The sequence below is a fragment of the Uloborus diversus genome, chromosome 5 (genome assembly GCF_026930045.1).
Source record: "Uloborus diversus isolate 005 chromosome 5, Udiv.v.3.1, whole genome shotgun sequence".
Taxonomy (NCBI): domain Eukaryota; kingdom Metazoa; phylum Arthropoda; class Arachnida; order Araneae; family Uloboridae; genus Uloborus; species Uloborus diversus.
The window spans coordinates 97,077,276-97,101,049 of record NC_072735.1 but is presented as its reverse complement, the minus strand read 5'-3'; positions in this window follow the sequence as shown (position 1 = coordinate 97,101,049).

Here is a 23,774-nt window from a genome sequence, read left to right as displayed (position 1 = left end):
CTATCTATATACAAACATACATACGTATCTACCTATCTATTCTCTCTCTTTGTATATATATTTCTATTTCTCTATCTCTCTATCTACCTGTCCATCTATCAAGAGAGATAAAGATATAGAAAGATAGATGTAGGTAGGTAGGTTAATATACAAATAGAGATATAGATAGATAAAAGACCAAACTCTGTAAAAAGTGCATTGTTTCGAAGACAAAAATAAAGAAATTATAAAATATATAATGAAATACATAAAAAATAAGCATATAAAACTATCTGCATTACAAAAAAAATGCGAAAATGAAAATATCTCAAAGAAACTTCAAATTTCTTTTTAAATCAAAAGAAATTTTGCCGTTGTTCATTCACTGGGTTTTCGCAATTTTTCGTACCCAGTGACTGAACATCCCTCTACCTGAAAATCTACGCATTCTGCATTGACTGAAAAAATTTAAATACATAGCCTAAATACGTATACTTATATTTCTTTCGTCGAGTTAAAAAATAAAATTTATCGATAAAAATAATACATATCAAAATAATTGCTAGCACGAAACCAACCTTATTATTTTGAAAGAGAGAAAGAACGATTCACGGCTGCAAAATTTTCAATTTTTTTCCTGGAAAAAAAAGGAATCCAAAGTAACCAATCAGGTGTCAGATAGCTTAGAATATCAATAAAGAACGCTTTTGTAGTGAATTTATTCAGAAAAAAATTTTGGAAGCTTTTTTTTTTTTAAATGACGCAATGTTCATTTACTGGGTAGTGTTCACTCACTGGTCGGTCTACCCTATCATGTTAAAAATTACACAATATTATTTTTTTTAATATGTCGTAAATCATCTATAAGCTTCCAAACCCGTACCAGAATCAAACTCTTGCTGGACAAAAGAATGAAGTTAAGCTGAAACTTTACTGTGCTGCAAATGTCAGAGCATATAATTCAAAGCATATGTTAATATGAAGAGATAGTAATTAACTCATTTGCCCTGCAATTTGTCTTCTTTACAGTAAATCTCGATAATAACATATGTTTTAAACAGAAATTTTCCATCCGATAAGGTTAAACAAATCTCGATGTTAAATATTCATAAAAATATTATAACGCCTTTTTTTTTTTTTTTTTTGTATAATTTTTCTTGAGATATTTATTCTTCGATCATTCAACGCATCCATCATTCTTAAATATATTGCATGTCAGTCCAGCTACACGATCGAATCTCACTTTTAAAAGAAGATGAAAATTCAAGCAAAAGGATTTTATCTTTAAAAACTCAGAGAAAAAAAAAACGACTTCTGGAAAACAAAAAATATAATCTATATATTTTTCAATAACTGTTTCAGTTATTTCGCAAAACTTGAAAGAAGATATTAAATATCATATTGCATAAATCGCTTGTAAGCCTAGATTTATCCAAAAGATTTCTTTTCAAGAGAGAACTTTTAGTTTTTCTAATAGCAATAATCTATTCACTGCAGTGCAGATAAAAGTTTAGTATTTTGTTGTATAAATTTTATTTCGATCGTACTAAAAGGGAATAATGCAGAAAAAAAACTTGTGATGTAGTTTTGTAAGAAACTTGAGCATTTAGAATTTAAAAAGAAATTAAATTTTTAGTATATAAAAAAAAGAAGTTGAAAGTCACTTCCTACAAACTTTATTTTGTTTGTTTGTTTAAATATTGTGGATCAAAAGCGTCAAAGATTACTATTTTTTGCAAAGCAATTTTTTCTTTGCTACATTTTCGCATTACATCGCAGGTTGTAGCGTACCAATGCGAGTACGAATGGTTGGGTTGAAGGCGTCCATAAGGCTTCTAGAGGGCTTTTCTCTACTGACTTGTGATGTGAGATTCCAATGTTTTACCGCTCAGTCAAAATTGCCTCAACGATTGTGAACCGGGTTGGATTATAGTCTCTGTGCCCAGTTCACCTTGTGGATAAATCATCTTTGTGAACGACTCCTAATGGTGGCTTCGCGACATTTTTGTATAGCAGTCAAAACCTGCGTAAGTTGGCCACTTGGAGTACAGTAGTTCAGTGTTCAACTTAGAAAGGTGGTAAACTTATAGAGGTTTATATATGTGATACAGAACTAATTCTGTACCGGGCAAAAACCGGTCAACTTAAGACAGGGGGATCAACCTTACACGTTTTATTGCATAGTAAATCTGAGAAACCAGGAAAAGATATAAAGTGACGCGATGAAGATTAAACACGTCATACCAACCACTTGACCTATATGCTTCTGAAAGCAGTGACTGCAATGTCAAGATTAAAACCTGGGACTTTCAGTTTTAAATCAAATATTGTGCCTCGAAGACATGAGTCATATCTTTTAATTGCATTCAACACTAGAAGAAAATAAGATACACCCCATTGCACTGGTAACTGGTACCTTTTAGATGAACCAAGGTTTCAAAGTTACTGTAAATAAATGTCGGCTTTAATTTCGAAGCTGTTCGACATTGCATAAATCTTTTAAAGCGCAAAACCATCAAAACGGTGTAAATATTGTAAGCGAAAAATAAAAATCAAGTGTATGAGAAAATATTTATCATTTGCAGAGAAAAAAGGTTAACAGTTGCTTACCAAAGGTGTAAATCGCTCTAACGGTTAAAAACAAAACGCTAACTAATGATTCTGAGTATTGGTTTAGCTATATGGTATGAATACGATACCGATGAAAAAGCAAGCGCAGTTTAAAAATAATAATTTATCTATACAAAAATTTAAGTTTTTTTGCTCCCTTTCTTCTAAGCTGGCAGATGGGACATTCTGACTCTGCTCCAAGATACTTCATTAAATCAGTACTCAAACTATGTTCCTTTAACAGTAAGTTAGAATTTTCCTTCCTCTTAAGTTCCAATAATATAATGGGATCGTTCCCAAAATTTTACAAGAGTATTTTTTTCTGAAAGAGCGTGTTTAAAAACATAGAATCGGGCCATTTTTTAAAATAATTTGAAGAAGTTTAATATTTTAAAAAAATTACTTTAATTGGTGCGCTTTCATTGTTTACGCTTCCACCGATGTGATCACAAATGATGAAATGCCATTTTGTGTTGCCATTGCCAGACCACAATAATTAATTCGCTTCTTCATTCACGTCTACTGCCAACGATAGGGTTGATAGCAAGTGTAGAGTGCAATATTTAATTCGCTTCTTGATTATCATTACGTGGAATCGCGGCAGCCAGATGCGCCAAAAGTACATCGTTTGTGACGTCATCAAGACCACGCCTTGTTTGAAAAATCGGACACCTTAAAAAATGAATTAAAAAATAACTGTTGGGAAAATAAAAATATTTTCTGAATCCATGTTTTTTTTTTTTTTTTTTTTTTTTAAATCAATTTCAGTGACTAAAAATTTTACTTTTGACTGAAGGAAACAACCGCAATACAATTTTACTGAATAAAAGACTCCTATATTAAATAATTTTAACAGGCACTGACTGAGTTGAGAGTGTTTTTATTCGTCGTAATGAATGTTTTATAGCCCATTAAAAACATTCTAAAACATGAATTCAGGAATCAATAAATTACATTAATTTGAAACAAAAAGGTTTTGCTTTCCTAATAAAATTGTTAAGGTACATATTTAAAATGAAATTAAAAATTAGTTTGTTTTTGGCATAACTTTCCCTATACGTGTTCAAGAAATAAATCGAAAAACTGCTTTGAAACTTCATTTTTAAATTTGCAACTTAATAAGTCGTTTTTGATGAAATCAGGTCAGAGTAAAAACTATTTATGTTCCAAATACATGAAACGCGTGTTACAATGAAGGTACCAAACAAAGATTGTAGATTATTTACGCCAAACCAAGTAGCCCGGTTTGGATTTTTACACATATTCAATGAACAAATTTACACAATTCATTCAACCTTTTCTTATGATGATAGAAAATCATCAATGTATGTGTGTCACGTTTAATGTTTTACTTGTTTGCTCTTTTCACACGGTAAAAAAAAATGTTTAACTACAGACAAATTAAAATGAGGAATTTGTGTGTGTTATAACGCTCAATGCTTTACTTGTTTATTGTTTTTACACTGTAAAAAAGGATTGTTAATCTACAGACATATTAAAACAAATAATTTTTATATGTATGTGCGTGTATCACGTACAAACGTTTATTGTTTCACTTATTTGCTCTTTTTACACAGTAAAAAAAAGGTTGATTATGGACAGACAGATTAAAATGAGGAATTTGCGTACGTGTTTCACGTTCCATGTTTTACTCGTTTTCTTTTTTTTCACGGTAAAAAAAATGTAGTATATCTATCGACACATTAAAATGAGGAATTTGGGTGTGTGTAAGAATGAATAATAGTTTAAATATTTTAAAACTCTTGACTTGTAACTGAAACCGTTTTACTTATACTAACTATAATTAGCTACATTATTTATGCACAACTTACAACATAACATTTTTGCTGCAGCTATCCCAAATCTGTCGTTAATGCTTTTTGTCTGCACTAAAAGAACAAAAGAAACTCCCAATTCCTGGAAGATCAATGTGTTCGAAAAGATGATCAAAACAAACACTCAAAAAAACGCCCTCTACTTATTGTAACGTAAAGAGCATTCTGACTTTAAGATTAGGGTAAACAATAAGTAATCTAACGATCAAGAATCTTCTTTGTTGAACACACACATACACACCAATAGGGACGGAGAAAAAAAAGAACTATCTTAGAGCTCGGCCATTTCCTTATAGGAACTAATCAGTGCGATCTTTTTGTCTTTTGCCTTGAGTGACAACGTGACGACAGAAAAAGAGCAATTATAAAATCGGAAATGGTTTGTTCAAAGGGTCTTTTGTTTCGGTTTCAGAGATCGATATACAGGGAGTTTAAACCTTTAAAACGTAAAAGTTGAATATCTCAAGTTAAGATTTTTAAGAGAAAAAATGAAAATGGAGAAAAAATTCCGCAGGGAATTTTTTTAAAAAGGAGATATGCTATACAAGTATATTTTTAGGAAATACTCTTCACTGTTATTTTCTATCTTTTTATCTCACTCTTTAAAACAAGCCTTGTTGTATTTCTTTTGTACATGATCACTCCTGTGTTGCAAATCTTTTTAAGGAAAGATATGTGCTTCAAAATATTGTTTTGTAATATTTTGCAAAACAATCGGTTTTGTGAAAAACCGATTTAATGTGCAGTGTGCAATCTGCTGCTCGCGTGTTGTATCTTAATAGCATACGAAGAAAGCAAACAGCTTTTGACAAAAGATTTCATAACGAAAGCTGTACGTAAATCAGGGTTCGAACTAGGGACCGGAAATCCGTGATTACCGCAATATTTTCAGCAACCCGACTAAACAAACATCCATTTGTAGGCAATTCTAGCAGTCCCACTTAACATTCTGGCCATGGTGAAAAATCCCACCTTGGATTTATCCAGTGGAATTTTGAAAAAACTTTTTTCTTTAAATTGATCCATACCTTTGTGCGGAAATGTTAGATAATTAACCTATTTAATTATTTTTTTTAAATGTCCGATTTTGAAAATAAGTCGAAGACTTTATGACGTCAGAAATGATGTATACTCCTGTTTGTGAAAATTGCAACACCACGAAGGACTTACGCGAGTGAGCTGAAAATTGCAGGAAATGTAAAGTAGGGCATGATGTGCAAATGATTAGGATTGCACACCGGTAGCTCATGGGTATGCTGAACAGCGCCCTCTGAACGGCGGATCGAACCGAATATAAATAGACGGCTGTAGCAAGGCGTGTATGATTATCGGTAGTAATATGCTAGAGTAAACGTTAACTGAATCTTTACTATGCCTCTTCGACGAAAGGAATCGAAATTTGAGCGAATTTCAGAGTTTGAACGAGGCAGAATCGTCGGCCTTCGTGAAGCTTGAATGTCTTATCGTGCAGTAGCCGCTTGTGTGCAGCGTAACAGCAGCACAATCATGCGTGTTTGGAAGCAGTGGATGGGCGAGGGTCGAACAGCTCGAAAATCCAGGAGTGGATCCCGAAATGTGACATCAGCTCGCGATAACAGACACCTGGTGTGTATGGCGTTGAGGGACCGCACAGTTTCTTCTAGACAATTGGCAGCACAGTGGTCAACAGCTACACGTGTTTCATTGTGTGCTTCACCAATTCGGAGACGTCTGGTGCAGCGTGGGCTGCGCGCAAGGATTCCTTTATACAGGATTCCTCACCCAAAACCATCGCCGCCTGCGACTACAATGAGACAATGTGCATAGGAGCTGACGTGCTGATTGGAAGCAGGTCATCTTTTCTGACGAATCCCGCTTCAATTTGTGGCCCCATGTTGGCTGAATTCGTGTCAGACGCTATGCCGGTGAACGGCACATTCCGGAGTGCATTATCGAACGCCACAGTGAACGAACACCCGGAGTTACGGTCTGGGGTGCATATCATGGACGATCACAATTGCTACGAATTGTGGGCAATTTGAACAGTACCTGATACATAAACGAAGTTTTACAGCCCCAAGCTATTCATTTCCTGCAAGGATTGCCGGGGGCTGTATTCCAGCAGGATAATGCCCGTCCACGTGTCACCAGGACTGTGAAATCCTACCTTGATTAGCAGCAGGTATAGCTTCTTCCTTGGCCTGCATATTCCTCGGATATGTCACCGATTGAACATGTGTGGGATTTCGTTGGGCGTCGTCTCGCTCGTGATCTTCGTCCTGTTGCTTCGACAGACAAACTTTGGTTGCGCATAGAAACAATATGGAATACTCTTCTGCAGGCAGATATTCAAACTTTGTTTCACTCCATACCGAGTCGTGTAGCAGCTTTTATTGCGGCACGTGGTGGCCACACAAAATACTAATTTCTATCTCTTTTTATTGTTTGTTTGGTTGGAAAATGTAATCCTTTATTTGTACCATTACCACTCAACTGTGTATTAAATTTCATTCAACTATGATGCTTCCTTCATGGTGTTGCAATTTTCACAAACAGGAGTGTACTTTAGCACACCTGTCTACCGCGTTTCCACGTTATGATAATCAAGAAGCGAAATAAATATTACACTGCACGCTTTCTATCAACCATATCGTTGCCAATACCCGCGAGTAAAGATGCGAATTCAATATTGTGCTCTGCGAATAACATCACTGAATAGCATTTCATCATTTGTTATTGACATCGGCAAAAGCGTAAAAAACGAAAGCGCACCGATTAAAAAAAAAAATTTTTAATATTAAACTTAGGATCTAATATTTTTTAAATAATTTGACTATATTTTTAAGCATGCGCTTTCAGAAAAAAACACTTTTAGAATTTCGGAAACGACCCCATCGTACGATCTTGTATGTTTACACATAGTAGTTAACAACGCATGTATAAACCGATCAAAGGACCGCAAAGTAGTTCCTTTTGACGGAATTTTTGCTGTATTGGAATTCCAACAATTTAATGGCAATTAAAAAAGGACTGAACATTTATTTCGCTGAAATTTTATTTCTCTGTATTGGCATTCGCAGTATTACAGTAACCCCTCTTTACAGCGCGCCTTGTTATATCGCTCGTTCGGATATATTGCGCTTTTCCTCTGTCTCCCAAGAAATTATATTTGAAAAAAAAAAAATTTTACTCCCATTCAACATCACAGAAAAAAACGAGCTGATGTGTGCATCACATGACTTCCTTTTACTCCAATTTAATGTCATTTCCCCATTACTGGCAATTTTAATGTGATTCAATAGTTTTCTCTAAATATCACCAACAGTAGCCAATTTGAAACAGATTTTTAAAAAAATCGCCAAATTTGTCGCCTAGTTGGTAAAAAAAACTTGGCGACCAAAAGACTGGCAATACATCGCCAAGTGTCCGCCATATTATAACACCACTTGAATTTACATCGAAATTAACAATTATTTCCATCCAGAAAGGGGCAAAAGACCCCGTTAGAAACACCCGAATGAAACCAAAAGGGGAGGTGCACAACTATATCCCACTAGGAGTCTACGTACCAAATTTCAACTTTCTAGGACTTACCGTTCTTGAGTTATGCGACATACATCCGCACATACATACGTACATATAGACGTCACGAGAAAATTCGTTGCAATTTCAACACGGGAATCGTCATTATGGATATTTCGAGTGTCTATATGTTCTTAGGTATTATCCACTTGTGGTCGAGTCGAAAAAAAACTCAATATTCATTCAGGGGTGAGTAAAACGGAAATTAAGGTCGATTTTTGAGTGAAAATTTTTTCGCGAATATAATACTTCCTTTTTTGTAAAAGGAAGTAAAAAAACGTCATATTTCTCAAAAAATTATTTTCTTCTTTTTTAAATCAATGAACAAAACTCGTACATCCGTACATCTGTATCCATTGCAGTTTATGCTGCAACTTTTAATTCATGTTCCAATAGAAAATGTTTTAATTATATTTTTATTTGAAACGATCAAATGATAAGAACATTTTCTTTTGTTTTCCTTTTGAACATCGTCCTAATATTATGATAAACTAATCCTCTTTTGGGTGCACATGTCATTAATTTGTACGTTAATCGTTAATTGATGCGCTAATTTTTATAACCTCGATTATTCCACGTTTTCGAATGTATCACGACTTTCTGTTACTTTCCGACAAGTACGATATAACGAGAAGCTACTATAATGATATTGTTACGCTTTCGGTGCCAACTTCAAACTTTCTTAAATGCCGACACAGTTCTTGAGAAAAACACTGGAGATTTATTTACAACTATGTACAAGAAATATCGTTAACAACTGCTGAATTCACCATAGCAATTAGGCAAAAATCAATTAATACCTTATAGTCAACAATGGCACACGTATTTGATTCCAAATACGCAAAAACACAGCGAAATGCCTCACAATAAACAGAGCAACGCTCAGACGAATCTCAGATAGCTAAAAACATAACTGACTCTCCTTCAAATGCCACCCGGCTTTTTATACTGCTTTGGAAAGTTCGACAAAATTCGAAATGCTTTTCGTATTTTCTTTTTATTCGATTCACAAATCTTATCATTCAGAAATGGGGGGGGGGGCCTATATACTTCAGTCGAATGTTAGGGGTTGTATGTACATTACAAGAAGCTATTTACAGGTTACGTTACTAAGATAATTTTAGATGCAAAATAATGGAACAAACGACTAATTTAGCCAGATTACAACAATAATTACTATTTACAGAATTTGTAACAATATTTTACTCTATAATTAAAAACGACATACACCCTAATCCAGTAGAAAATTCATACATTTGCGTAAATTCAATGTGAGCGCAAAATTTTGCATTTAAGTTTTATATTTTAAAACGTATTAATGAAACGTAAAATGTAAAATCTAATACTCTACCAATATTTAGCAACACAGTCCTTAAATGGGACTCGGAAAGAGAAAGTCGCGTGACTGCCACACATGGGACCTGATTGGGTGACAGTCACGAAACTTCACTGTAAAGTTTAAAACATTTTGCAGTAATTAGCGAATGTCGGTCCACGGTACGTCCCAAAATGACGTTGCAGTGACATCTTCATAATATGACAAAGTTACTTGTCACAAATTGCTGCGGCGACGTCGCAGTGACATAACGGCACATGAAACTTTTCGCAAATGTTTTAAAGATTAATTAATCTGAGATGTCAGAACTGTGTCGCCTGACTGTGGACGTTGTGACTCGCAGATCTCAGTAACTTATTTGTGACTTGTCGTACTACCACGGTCGACCTATTACAGTGAAAACTGTGCATAACGATACTGTCTATAACAATAACCTGTCTATAACTTTTTTTTTTTTTTGGCCCCATCAAAATGTCAGCATGAATAATCAAAATGTCTATTACGATATTTTTTTAGGTCCCAACAGTATCGTTGTAGACAGGTTTTACTGTATACTGTAGCTACCTCAAAGGAGCATAACGGTTTATGTAAGAAATTATATGCTCCACGTGGTTACATTCGTAACACTTGACAGGGATCCCAAGATTAATAATATCGATAATTGCGCAATGGGGCTTTACGCGAATGCCTACTGCGCAGATGCATGAGAGGGCCTGTGTCATATGGCTATAGGCAGTTATGAAGGCATGACTGCAAAAAAAAAATATCCTGACCGAATAGCGGGATAAATTTATGGCATATCTCTTGACCGCTATTCGGGAAAAAGGGCAAATTGGCTGCCCATCATGTATACTGTTTCCGTGTGTAGAAAATAAATTAGTTTGTGTGTGTTGTGAATGAACATAGTCTCTTCAATTCTCTCCCTCTCCAAAAGTTGATACATGGAAAATGTGACAAAGAAGAAGGGGCGAAAATCCTCTTCTGTTTACAGCCTGCTCCCTTCCCTCTTGAACTCGTGCCTTTGAATAAAATGTTCTGCAACTTACCAAATCAATAATAAACGAAACATCGTGATTTGTTGCTTTAACTGAGCTATATGTAGTTGCCATTAGTGATTGCAATACCGGTATACCAAATACAGGTATTTTGAGCAAATTTGCAGTTTCGTAATACCGGTATTTGCTGAGGTAAAATACCGGTATTTTCGGTACTAGCCGAAAGTAATAAATAGTTTCAACTAAAAAAATTTCAATTGAACTGGATATTTCCTTTTTCATGATACAGAACCAAAATCACATATATTAATGTAAAAATTTGGCTTCAAAAGCACGAACTAATAGAATATCATTACACAAAGGTAGCGGAAAGATTGTAAAATGATGCTATCAGTACTAGATAGTGAGATGAATCGTATTTTCGTGGGCTTTTGTGCACCATGTTTTTATTTTCTCCATTTCCTTGATCAGTCAAATTCCTTTTTGTGAAAGTTAATTTTGGGTGTAATTTTGAATGCATTTGTCCTGTGAAAAATTTATTCCAACCATTGACTACAGTAATAATTTACGATTTAAAATATATATATATTTGTCTCAACTGTACTAAATTTTGACAAAAACTTTTCTTTTTGGCATAACAAATGGGAATTTTTAGTCACCAGTATTGATTTATAGTTTTGTCCCGCTAGTTGGTTTTATAGTACTTGAAAGATAATATTTGGAAATTATATAGTGCCTTAAAATTTTGCATAGAGGTAAAGCTTAATCACTTGAAACATAATTTCAGATATTTACATAGATATAATTGTAAAGATTTTTTTTTTTAAAGCGAAAACGAATAAGAGAAACTAACAAGATCAAATTTAGTCAAGTTTATCGTAAATTTCAAAACAAAGGGATAAATACCTTTGTGCTGAATATGTCTGTGTCTGCAATATTTTGCAATATTTGTGCTTTCTGACGTTGGATTACTGATTTTTTGAATTTTCAGCACAAAAGTATTTATTCGTTATTCAGTTGGCTTAAACGGGCCATACGTTTGCATTCTACTTTCTTTTTTCTCTCTTCTTGCCTTGAATTTTTGGTTGTATTTGTTATATCTGGTAGTTTTTGACGTTTGCTTCATTTTTCTTATTTTGCCTTGTTACTGTTTTAATTTGATTTGTATTTTTGATAATAATTTGTTTTTATGTGCTTTGATATTTTGTTTTTGGAATGTCTCAAATTAATAGGTTTTGCTATCTTCGTATTAAGAAGTTTCGCTTTTTGAACCACTTAAAATTTCTTCAAGAATGTAGGCGCAGGAAAGTTATTCCGAATTTTATTTCTTTGAAATGTAACTTACCACGGTCTGTAAAAATTGATTAAGTTATTTTTCGGTCGAAATTGGCTCTACTTAGAGCTTTGATCCAAGAAACTAGGAAACGCCTCTCGTAGCTCCATGATTTGCATCTCTCTATTTCAAATTCTATTTCTGACTTTGATTATGTTGATAGAACTTCTTGGTCTAGAACCCTTCGTTCTTCGGAGAATCATCAAGTTGTTTTGAAAAAGCATTTAGCTAAACTTTGTAGAAATTTGAAAGTTGTTCATTCGGAAAATTTACCAGTGGTAAATAAAAATGTTGTTAATATTTCAAGTGTTCCTTTAAACAATTCTCAAATTAATGCTCTGAAATGCAATGATAACTTTGCTCTGGCCAGCAAACCTTCTTTTTCTAAGCTTATTGCTCCTATTGAGAAAGCTTTTAAATTTAGTGCCTTATCATCCAATCAAAAAGATTGCGTTAGGCATCTTATTGCTTCTAATGTGAACTTTAATTCTAGAATTTACAATCCCGTCTTTACTAATACTGTTAGTCGTACTGTAAAGAATTTAATTTCTAATTCAGATATTGTTGTTACCAAAGCTGAAAAGGGTGGTCAAATTGTTGTTCTTGACAAATCATCTTATGTTGACAAAACTAATGATTTGATTTCTTCTGGTCCATACTTAGAGATTTCTAAAGATCCGAGTGAAAATGAGTTAAAGGCTATTTCTTCTGCTGTCAAGTCTGTTCAGTCTATTCCATTAAATGTTAAACACTCTGTTATTCCTTCTATTGCTAATTGCGCTAGATTTTATGCTTTACCTAAGGTACATAAAGCTGGCATTCCTTTCAGGCCGATTGTTTCCAATATTGGTGCGGCTTCTTATAAACTTGCAAGATATTTAGTCTCTGTGTTTTCTCCTCTTATGAGTCATAATGTATTCACTGTAAAAAAACTCTATCGATTTTGTCAAAAAAAATCAGAATTGCGTTCCAAATAATTCTTTTATGGCTTCTTTTAAAGTGAACTCATTATTTACGAACGTTCCGGTCGAGGGTTCATTGTTATGCCTTCAGAGTAGACTGTCTGAATTTCATTTTACTTCTAAGGAAATTGAGGATTTAGTTTTCCTTACTCATACTTGTCTAAAGCAATGTTCCTTTGTTTTTAATGCTAAATTTTATACAATGTCGGATGGTTTGGCAATGGGAAACCCACTTAGCCCCATCCTTAGTGATATTTACATGCATTACTTTGAGCTCAAGTTGTTTCAGAAACTAGTTTCAATTCTATGTTCGCTATGTTGATGACTGTTTTGTTCTTATGAATCACGATCAACTAAGCATTGATGATGCTTTATCTATTTTAAATTCCATTGATCCTCATATTCAATCCTCTTGTGAAAAAGAACAGAATAATTGCCTTCCATTTCTGGATGTTCTCGTTTCTCGAACTGAGTCCGGTTTTGAAACTACAGTTTATCGCAAACCTTTTGCTGTTTCATTACCCCCACATAGATTATCGTCTCACCCTCCTAATCAAAAATATTCGGCTTTCAACACATTTGTTTATCGTGCAATGAATATTTGTTCTTCACCTGAGCTTCTTAATGTGGAACTCAACTATTTAAGAGCTGTGGCTGTTGATAGAGACTATCCGCCCACCTTAGTTGATTCCATTTATAAAAAACTTTGCAAAAAATCTCAAAATATTGCTCTTAATAGAACTTTTAACACTAAGAATTTAGTTGTTCTGCCTCTCTTCCCCGGTATTAGTTTTCAGGTTGCTAAAATTCTGAAGCGATTCCAATTCCAAGTGGTATTTTCTCCTATTAATAAACTTTCTTTCTCTTCTCTTAAAGATCCTATTCATCCTCTTAATTGTTGTGGGATCTATAAAATTGTTTGCAATTGCGGACTCGGATACATCGGACAGACCCGCCGTTCTTTGAAATTTCGGTTAAAAGAACATCAAAACTATGTGAGGAAACAACAGCTGAATAAATCCAGTATTGCCCAACACTGTTGGGAATCAAATCATTCTTTTGATTTTAACTCTTATCAAATTATCCAAAAATGCCCCAATTCGTTGGATCTTGATTTTTGGGAATCTTTCCACATCCTGAGGAACCGTTCTAATTTAGTCAATGATCTTACTGCAATTCCCTATTTTTCTTCTGTGTGGACTCCTTTGTTAAAATTGGTTTAGTTTTTATATTATTTTTTATGTAAACGTCGTACATTTCTTACTTTTATATTTTTTCATTTTTTGCTTTCTTATTTCGTTTTGTGATTAACTAATTCCAATATGTTTATCCTTCACTTTGTTCTTAAATGCATTTCTCCATTTGATACATTGCTTTCATACATAGTTTTTCCCGCTGGTAAATTTATTGCTAATTTATTCAGAGTGGTTTCATTTTTGGACTTTTTGCATTGTTTATGGGTTTTCTTGGAAAATTTATTACTTAACGGTTTTTTTCCTGATGGAATTATATAATAAATTTTGCCTCCAGGTGTCATTTTATCTTTTTTGTTTTGTTTAATTTCTAGTTTTTGATATTTATACTATCTCCTGTTCCACCGTGTTGCTTTTCTCGGATGACTTTTCATCCAGAAGCTCATTTTTTTGCATTGAAAAAGGTTTTCCTTATAACACCGAAACACGTGTCTGCAATATTTTGCAATATTTGTGCTTTCTGACGTTGGATTACTGATTTTTTGAAATCTGTGATTGTTCAGTGTATAATAACTAATATTAAAACTGCTGAAATAATAATATTTATTTATTTAAACCCCGCCAATCACCACCGTACCAACCCTGGCGAGGGTTTAACCGAATGTGGTGATTAAGGGGAGCAGAATAGGTAACGAGCAACAAAGCACTCGCTTGAACAATTTTGATACATACTAATCTTTATCTTCTTTCTTTACTTATAATAAAGCTGAAAGTCTCTCTGTCCAGAGGATGTCTGGATGTCTGTAGGATGTCTGGATCTCTGTGACGCGCATAGCGCCTAGACTATCCAATACTCTATTCCAATGTTAAGAACAAAACTATCATAAGATGGAAGGGTAAATTACGAAATTATCATAACGTGAAACCGTAACATGGGCACAAGCCAGTTGGCGAGGTACGAAATTATCATAACGTGGAACCGTAACATGGGTACAAGCCAATTGGCGAGAAAATTCACCATACATTATTTGTAAATAAACAGGCGAACCAAAAGACTTTAATTTTTCTATTACGGGCAAAGCCGTGCGGCTAACACTAGTACATAATAAATACATAGACACGTACAAAAAACATAAAACCTTTAAAAACACAGTAATCAAGCGAAATAGAAGTTGGAAAAATCTGGTTGGCTGGAAATACAATATAAACTGCAATAAAATTTCTTTGAAAGTTTTTAAGCCGGAAATTTGAAGTAATCTGCTTGTGAAATGAGTAGGGACTTTATTTTAAGAAATTCTTGCGCGAAACTGGATTAAATAGAGTATGTGCAATATTTTTAGAAAAAGAAAGTTGAAATTGTAAACGCAATGGAAAGAGCTAGTTCTCAGAAGACAGTTGAATATGTAATGTTCAGGAGTTTCCAGGTTAACTGCATACGCACAATGGGGAACTATTTATCTTGAACTGATGTCGATAGTAGATAGGAAGATAGGATAGTAGAAATGATCCATGTGTACTGAGAAATTGTACTTTCATTGGATGTTTGCAGCGTGGTTTTAGTTTAACGTTTGGCAGGATCTCATGAACATCCCTACCAGTTTTTTCAGTGTCCCAGATTTCCTGCCACTTTCTGGCTAAAAATCTGGCTAGAATAATAACTTTAATATAATAATAACTTTAGCGAGCATGCTACTGCTTGCAAATGTTGCATTTGAGAAGCCAAAGTCAAACAATTTCCTCCAAATCGATGATAATGCTTAAAGTTCAAAATCGAAAGCGATTTACTAAAAACATAATGCAAACCGATGTATAAATGCTCTGCTTTGACCGAAAGAAAAGAAATAAAATATTTGCTGCCAAAATTAATAGCCTCAAGTCCTAAATCCAGCTTGTATTCCGCAAAAGAACGAAATTCCATTGACGTTGCTTGAATATTTTATTATCACAGCAGATGAAAACATTTGTTTGCATGACAATAAGAAATGCAAAGCATTTTGACATTGTAGCAATGCAAAGAAATGCTACCAAGTAAAATAGGCTTTACTTTTTTCTCTTAAATGTATTCAAATCGAAACATGATTTATATATCGTTCTCAACATTCAACGCAATAAATCAGAAAGACTCATATTGCGTTCATTCTTTATGCAGAGCCGTTTACTGCTTCTATGAACTTTTTTTTTTTTAATTTTCCAAATGCCGAATAGTTGCTTAAATGAGCGGAATTTTAGAAAAATACAAATAACTTCAGGCTGAATTACTTATTTGAATCATATTTAGCCTCCAACTACATTAAAACTCAATAAACACTTAAATTTCTGTTTTAATCACTCATAAATTAATTTCAATTTTTTCGTGACGTCTTTATATTCCCTTATAATTTCGACTGAAGAAATAGTTAATCGTTTATTTCTGTATGAGACGATTTATTTTTCCCATTTTCCTAATGTTCCCAAAATAATTTCAAATTTCATACAATTTTTTTGAGCAAATTTTCAAATTGTTGTTAATAAAATTACATTATATAACCTAGACATGAAAGCTTTAAAATATTAGTGGGTAGCCCGTGGTCAGTAGGTTAATTTAGGAGTAATTTAGGAGAAAAATATTGCCACTTGAAAAATGCTGCAACGTTGTATAGAAGTGTATATTTATTTAAAATTAAAAATAAATTAAAAAATTACTTCAACCATCAGTTAGTAAAAAAAAATAAAGTACATAAATAATTTTTTTTTACCGAATGAAATTTAACAATAATTAATTTTTTGTTGAATCAAAAACTAATAATTTAAAGAGTAAGTTGTAAAATGTATGATTTCATCATATGTATACGTAGAAAGAACAAAATAACTGAAAAAAAAATTGTCTCATCGAAAGCTGGAAGGAAGGTGTCATAATACAAATTTAGAAAATGATCCTTTAATATTTCATCCAGTTTTACGCACTTTCTAAGCTATTTTTTTTTCTGCTCTGTACACTTTCATACTACATATTATAGTAATGTTTGTAGAATATTACATTTATTTATTGTTATCAAATGTGTTCATCATAGTTTTTTGTCGAAGGTACTTTTAAAAAAAATGTATTTTGGAGAAAAAAAATTCCGTCGATTAATCGGCAATGCGGCCGATCATAGCCGATTAATCGGCAGATTCCTACTTCTAATTTTAAAAAGAAAGAAGAAATAAAATCGTTCATCGTACCATGGTATTTTAACAAAATAGAAATGGGGAAAATTAAGTGTTACAGAGCACGAAAATGTTTTGTTTCTGCTGTAAAATGTTTACCGAGCTCGTTTTGATACTAAACTTTTCATTAAAAGCTCTTTTTAAATTTAATGCATTACTTACATTCTTATACTTTTTCTCAATTTTATTTATTTTATACACACAATTATTCCGCATTTTTTTTTTTTTTTTTTTTTTTTTTTTTTTTTTTTTTTTTTTTTTTTTTTTTTTGCTTTCGCTTCCTCACAAAAGATTAACTTACATACTATTGAGCAACAAATTTTTAATTTTGAGCACTTTTCACTTTGGTCAACAATAGCATACTCAAGGGTTAAATAATTTTGTAATGAGTTTTCGCACTCATTTTTTGCAAGCAATATCATTATTCTAAATGTCAAAAAATAATTTTTCTACTCTTCCGTCTTGAACAAAGATTATAAGGAAAACAGATTTTCAATTATTTATTTTATGAACAGTTAATGCACTCCCTGCATTGTTAAATACATAAATGATTATAGCTATCGTTTAAAGCAAATAGTTTATAATTTATAATAATAGCTACTTAGTTAAACAAGTTTCCATTTTAGAAAATTGAATTTATCTTCGAAAACATGTTTTCATAACCCTCCCCCCCCTTTTACAACAAATAACAATATCTGAACAAAAGAACAATTGACGAAATATTCACACATCACCAAAGTTGCTCTTTGTCTTTAATACGCAAAAATTAATGACATGTAATTAATGTTTTTAATTATTAGAAATTTCCTTTGTTTTGCGCTGGCTGAAGAAACATATGATTTTACGATAAATTATTTTAGCCAATGTAAATCTTTGCTGAATGAAATAAAGAGAAATTGCTCATAATTTGCATATTTTTCCAAAGTCGCTAATTAATACAAGTGAATTGATATTGTAGCAATTACTTTTGTGGAAAAACATGATTTTAAATGCCAATTTTAAACCATTCGCTTTCGGTGCAAAACATATTCATTCGCAATTAGTAATTATAGGATTATCTACTGAGTTCCAAATTTACTCATTATGTGCTTATAAAAGAAAATAGCCTATTATGAAATTAGAAAACGTAATGGAATTAATATCAAAAGAAAAAAATTATTAGCTTTGATGTAAACATGAGTCATTCTTTACTAATATTCTATTTATCAAAATAAGATTTTCCTAATTTATTGAATTAGAAGCAATTATTTTATAAGCGTGTTGCAAGCTACGTTACGCATTTAAAAAATTTGTAATTTATATTTTAAGCTAAAGCATCTCCTTTAAAAAATAATGCATAAATTAGAAAGATTTTTCAAACAGGTGCATGTTCTCATACATGTACGTTTGACGAAATAATTTAATTCATAACATTTTCATAATTTTGTGATGAGAGGGAATTTCGCAAAAAGAAATAGTGTGTTTCAATTTTAGACACCATGAAGTTAGATTTAAAGAGTTTCAGCTCAAGCAAAAGCGCAGTGACAAGATGGAAAAAGAATTAAGTAAATACGATCAGAGAGATGTCATGTCCACGCTAAAAGTAAGAACACTGATATCTTAAGAAATTGTCTTGTGCACAAAAATATTATGTAAATTATAGATATATGCCAAATACACAACTCAAATACATTACATTATACTTTCTATTCTGAATGTTTATCGAAGCAATTTCAGCAATCTTTCGGGGTAACCTTTAAACACAATTGCTCTGTTTTAAACGGCATCACTCACATTTTAACAGTTTGTAGCTTTTTTTTTTTTTTGAGCAATCACATTGCTTATTGTTCTCATATGACTAATTTGAATTCCTATTTTTTTTCCCCCGCCTCTCTCTGCAGCACCACCGTCGACCGGCCACAAAATGCTGCTCCTCTCATGGAGCAAAGTCTCCAGGTTGCGTCCATGTCCAGCATACATGCGCATACACACACAACTACACACACACACCTACACACACACACCTACACACACACACCTACACACACAAACGCACACACACACACACACACACAAACAAACGCACACACACACACACACACCTACACAAACATACACATATATATACACACATAACCACACACTCATGCCTGCACACAGACACAAACAAACACGTGATTGCGAAAAACATTGTGTTCCCGATGTCAAAATTCAATTTTTTTTTTTTTTTTTTTTTTTTTTTTGCATAAAAAGGAAGAAACACTTCCAAACTGTAGGGCCATTCCATTCGGTGGAACGGGACATTTTTCAGTATTTTTTTTTTTTTTTTTGCTATAAATACAAATAAAACAGGCTGAAAATTTTAATTTTGACATCAACAGTAAGAATTTGTCATAGGAATTCATTAGGAACATTAAACTTATGTTTTTAAAGAAAATAATTGATGAAAACGCAAAATAAATGTCCGTGACGGCACGGGACTCGTATACGGGTCTCGTTCCGTCACGGGCATTTTATTTCATGTCGTTCAATTATCTTCTTCAAACCGACTAACTTGGGATGTTCTTATGGCAAATCTTTACTGTTGCTATCAAAAATAAAATTTCTAGTTAGTATTACTTGTATTTATGAAACAAAATCTTGTGACAAAACTACTCAAAATGTCCCATTCCGTCACATGGAATGGCCCAATACATGATAATCCATACCCCGATGTGTTATCAACAAAGCTTTCTAGCTTTCATTTGTGTAAGACTACTCCATGAGTTAAACTTCGTTTAAAAAACAAAACTAGCGTCAGCTTTGACAGTATAGTACAGGACAGGTGCTCTCAAACTTTTTCGACTTGCGGCACCATTTGAAGATTAGAGTTTTCTCACGGCACCCTAGCTCATCTCTATTACGTAAACAACTAATAAGTCGTCATTTTCAGGGATTTATCCGCATACATGCTCAAAGTTCGTGCACATATGTGCAGCATATGCAGCACGGGATCATATCCTCCTCCCAAATACTCCGGTGTTATGTTATTAGGTTAAGAGTAAATAAGACGAACTATAGTCCTATCTATACAATCTATTTTTCTATGCTATCAAATTTCGGAAAAAAATGACATTTTTCGCTCAACGACATTTTTTTTTTTTTTTTTTTTTTTTGAATTTATCAACTACATAATAGGGTTGCTTCCTTCAGCCGAAAGTAGCACTTTTTGTCACTGAAATTGATAGAAAAAGCAAAAAAAAATAACATAGACCCAGAAAATACTTTCATTTTCCCAACAGTTATTTTTTAATTTTTTTTTTTTTTTTATGTCCGATTTTTCAAACAAGGCGTGGTTTTGATGACGTCACAAATGATGCTCTTTGGCGCATCTTTCTAACGCATTTCCACGTTATGATAATAAGAAGCGAATTAAAACTGCGCTCTACGCTTGCTATCAACCATATCGTTGCCAATACACGTGAGTAAAGATGCGAATTAAGTATTTTGTTCTGTGAATGGCAACACTGAATGGCATTTCATCATTTATGATGTCATTGGCAGAAGTATAAACAATGAAAGCATACCAATTTAAGTATTTTTTTAAAAATATTAAACTTAAACAAATTATTTTTAAAATGGTCAGATCCTAAGTTTTTAAGCATGCTCTTTTTCAGAAAAAAATACTTTAAAAGTTTTGGAAACGACCCCATTTAGGTTTTCAAGAACAGTCTGCAACTTTTGTTTATTCTAGTTAAAGCTCAGGGAACCACGTAGAAACAAAATTTACCGTAGAATAAGATCAGTTTGTTTTGACATCACTCTTCTGCAACAACGCTTGCTGCACCGTTACACTGTTAACTGGTCGTTAAAAATGGCTTGTTGGTGACGATGAAAGAAGATCTAGTGAATTTTTGTTTTCGGTATCAAAAAATGGAGGAATTCCTTACTTGTCAACCGGGCATTATTTAACTTACTCACCTTACATATATATTGATACCAAGGACGCATCGCGACACCCCTCACCTCTTCCTACGGCACCCCAAAGTGCCACAGCACCCAGTTTGAGAACCCCTGGCGTAGGATGCAATCAGGCTGAAAACATTGCGTTTAACAAAAGTAAAAAGGTAGCTAACGTAAAAAATGGAGTTTTCGTAAGTGTGAAAGCAAAACTAAAAACAAAATATTTTGTTTCGCCAGTTTTGCTTCTTTTGAAGCTCCGAAACTCCTTCTTCAAACGAAAAAAAAGATAGTGAGAATTGTATAAGTGAGTGAAAAAAGTTTTTAAAAAATTTTCAAATCACAAGTTTTTTGTTTTCCTATAATGCTTTTTCTATAGAAAGCGAATTTTACCCCCGTGCATGGATATTTTATAAATTTTCCCTATTTTTTTTAAACGCGCAATCTTTTGAAGCATTTACCAACTTTTTATCATAAGTACTTTCCGTTTTTCGCCAGAAAACAAGAAATTTTTCTTTGATGACTTCTTTATCGTTTGTATGCAGTCTTTTTATCAAAGCAATAAAAAAATCATGAATATCAAATATTTTTCTCTCGCAATCACGTGCCGAGAACCATTAGGTTCGAAACACAACAATATAGTATTTTTACTAACTAACAAGTATATTTTATTGTTTGTTGTCAGAAACAATCTAAAATTTGAAAAAAAGATTTCAAGACTCCAATGCATAAAAATGTCAAACTGATTCGGCAAACGGTCTTCGGATTTTGTCGTATGCCATTTATCAAACAATAGAACAGTCGTTACGTAGTAAAATTTATGCTTTATAGAAACATTTTAACTGGTTCTAGTCAAATTAATCAGAAAGAGCACGTTACCGAATTAAAATTTTCAGATCAAACGCTACCGTGATATATATTAACATTTATTGCATTTCTGTAAATGGTCTATGACGTCAAGAACATCTTAAGAGGACGATATGAATTTGTTTTCCAGAGAATGATTTGAAATATTTTACTTATATACATCGAGACTTCTGAATCTAGCAGTATGAGTCTAAGTTTTCGCACTATTCCCGTTTTTGAGATATACGTGATTGAAATATAGCATATACTGGTATATTTCAGCGACGTAAATCTCCTTGCATCGGGCTAGATTCAGAAATTTTTCTCTATATGAAGTCTTTAAAAAGCGTCTGTTTGTGTAAACGCGTGAAACTCGAGAACTCCCCGGCCGATTTTGCTGAAATTTTCACTGTGTCTTTCTTTTAGCACCAGAAAGGTTTCGGACCGGTTCCAAAAATATTCGATGAGTAGCTCTGTTCTTATTCCAATTTAAGGCCCAATTTTCACATAAATTCCCAAATATGGGAGGGTTTGAAAAATTTCTTGCACATATTGCACATATTCATATTACATATCGTTGGAAAGGGTAGAATTTTCCCGCGTTCTACGCAATTTGTTTCAATGCTCTAACTTAATTACGGCGGAAGTTATTTGCGTTTGTAGCTCGAATTTTTTTAGGCTTAGCTGAAATTTTGGCACTACTTTCTTTATTAAATCTATCCAAAAAAAAGTGAAGGAACTGTCCTACAGTTTTCTCTTTGACACCATTGGAAAAAGCGATATTTTTTACTCCAGATCCATCTCGACCTGTGGTCGAAATAACTAAACTTCTATCTCGAAAGGAAAAAAAGTTACAAGCCTTTTTAAATCCATCTTTCTCGATTTAATTTCTAAAAAGTATTTTAATATCTGTCGTCATTGTTTGGGAGGGAAATTTAGCGTGATGTTTTTTTTTTTATTTATTTATTTAAGCCTGATTGTTGAATATACGCTACTCGACACAATTTTTATTTTCAAGGTGGATCGGGCAAAGCCGAACAACGCTATTTAAAAAAAAATGGCCAATGACTGCCAGAAAGTCTCATTAACGTTGCATAGCTAACTACTGGAGACTAAGGCATTTGAAATATACCATTACATGCTAATATTTTAATCGCGTGTATCTAAAACGGGAAAGTTGTGAAAAATCGAACCCACACCATCAGATTCAGCGCTCTCGATATAGTATAAAATATAAACCATGTATCCAGTTTTTTTCTGTAAAAACAAATTCATGTCATCCTTTCGTCAGTGCAAAAATAATACGAGTAATAATAATTATCAACAAAACACGCCAACCTTTTAAGAAATGTAACTGCTTTCGCATTTTCCATCGGATTGCTTTTCTCGCTCTGTCGATGCTAAAATATTTCAGCCCTGATTGATCTCTAACACAGAGAGAATTGATACTCAACCAAAGAAAAAAAAAAAAGCAGACAACTGTTCGGGATTTTAAAGCAAACATGACAAAACTCACATACTTGAGTTGTATTTCAAAAATATTTCTCTATCATTCAGTTGGTGAGTTGTTACAATTTGTCATTCGCTCTTTTAGAATAATTTGAAGTTAGCATGAAGACATTTTGGTTTTTCCTTGGTTATCTACGGGAAGATTTTGACAACTGAGATTCTTGGCAACTTTCACTGAGGTAGCCACCTTTTTTTTCAAGCCAAAGATTAACAGCTGATGTATTTCAGCTTAGCTGGTACGACAGAATAAAACGATTGTTGCCCAAAATTTGGCGATCGCTTTAAACCTCCCAATGAATGAAGTATCCGCTTGTTTGCCTCATTTTTGGATTGTTCTAGCTCAATTTTCACCCACTTCATGTACTCGAAATCATTCAAAATTTAAAAAGCGGCCACGTACCTAATGACTAATCAATATTCTAAAATCAGATTGTGATTCGTTATTACATAACAATTAGTTTATTCCAATTTTCTGCCAAATTTTCACATATATCCGGTAATATACGGGTGA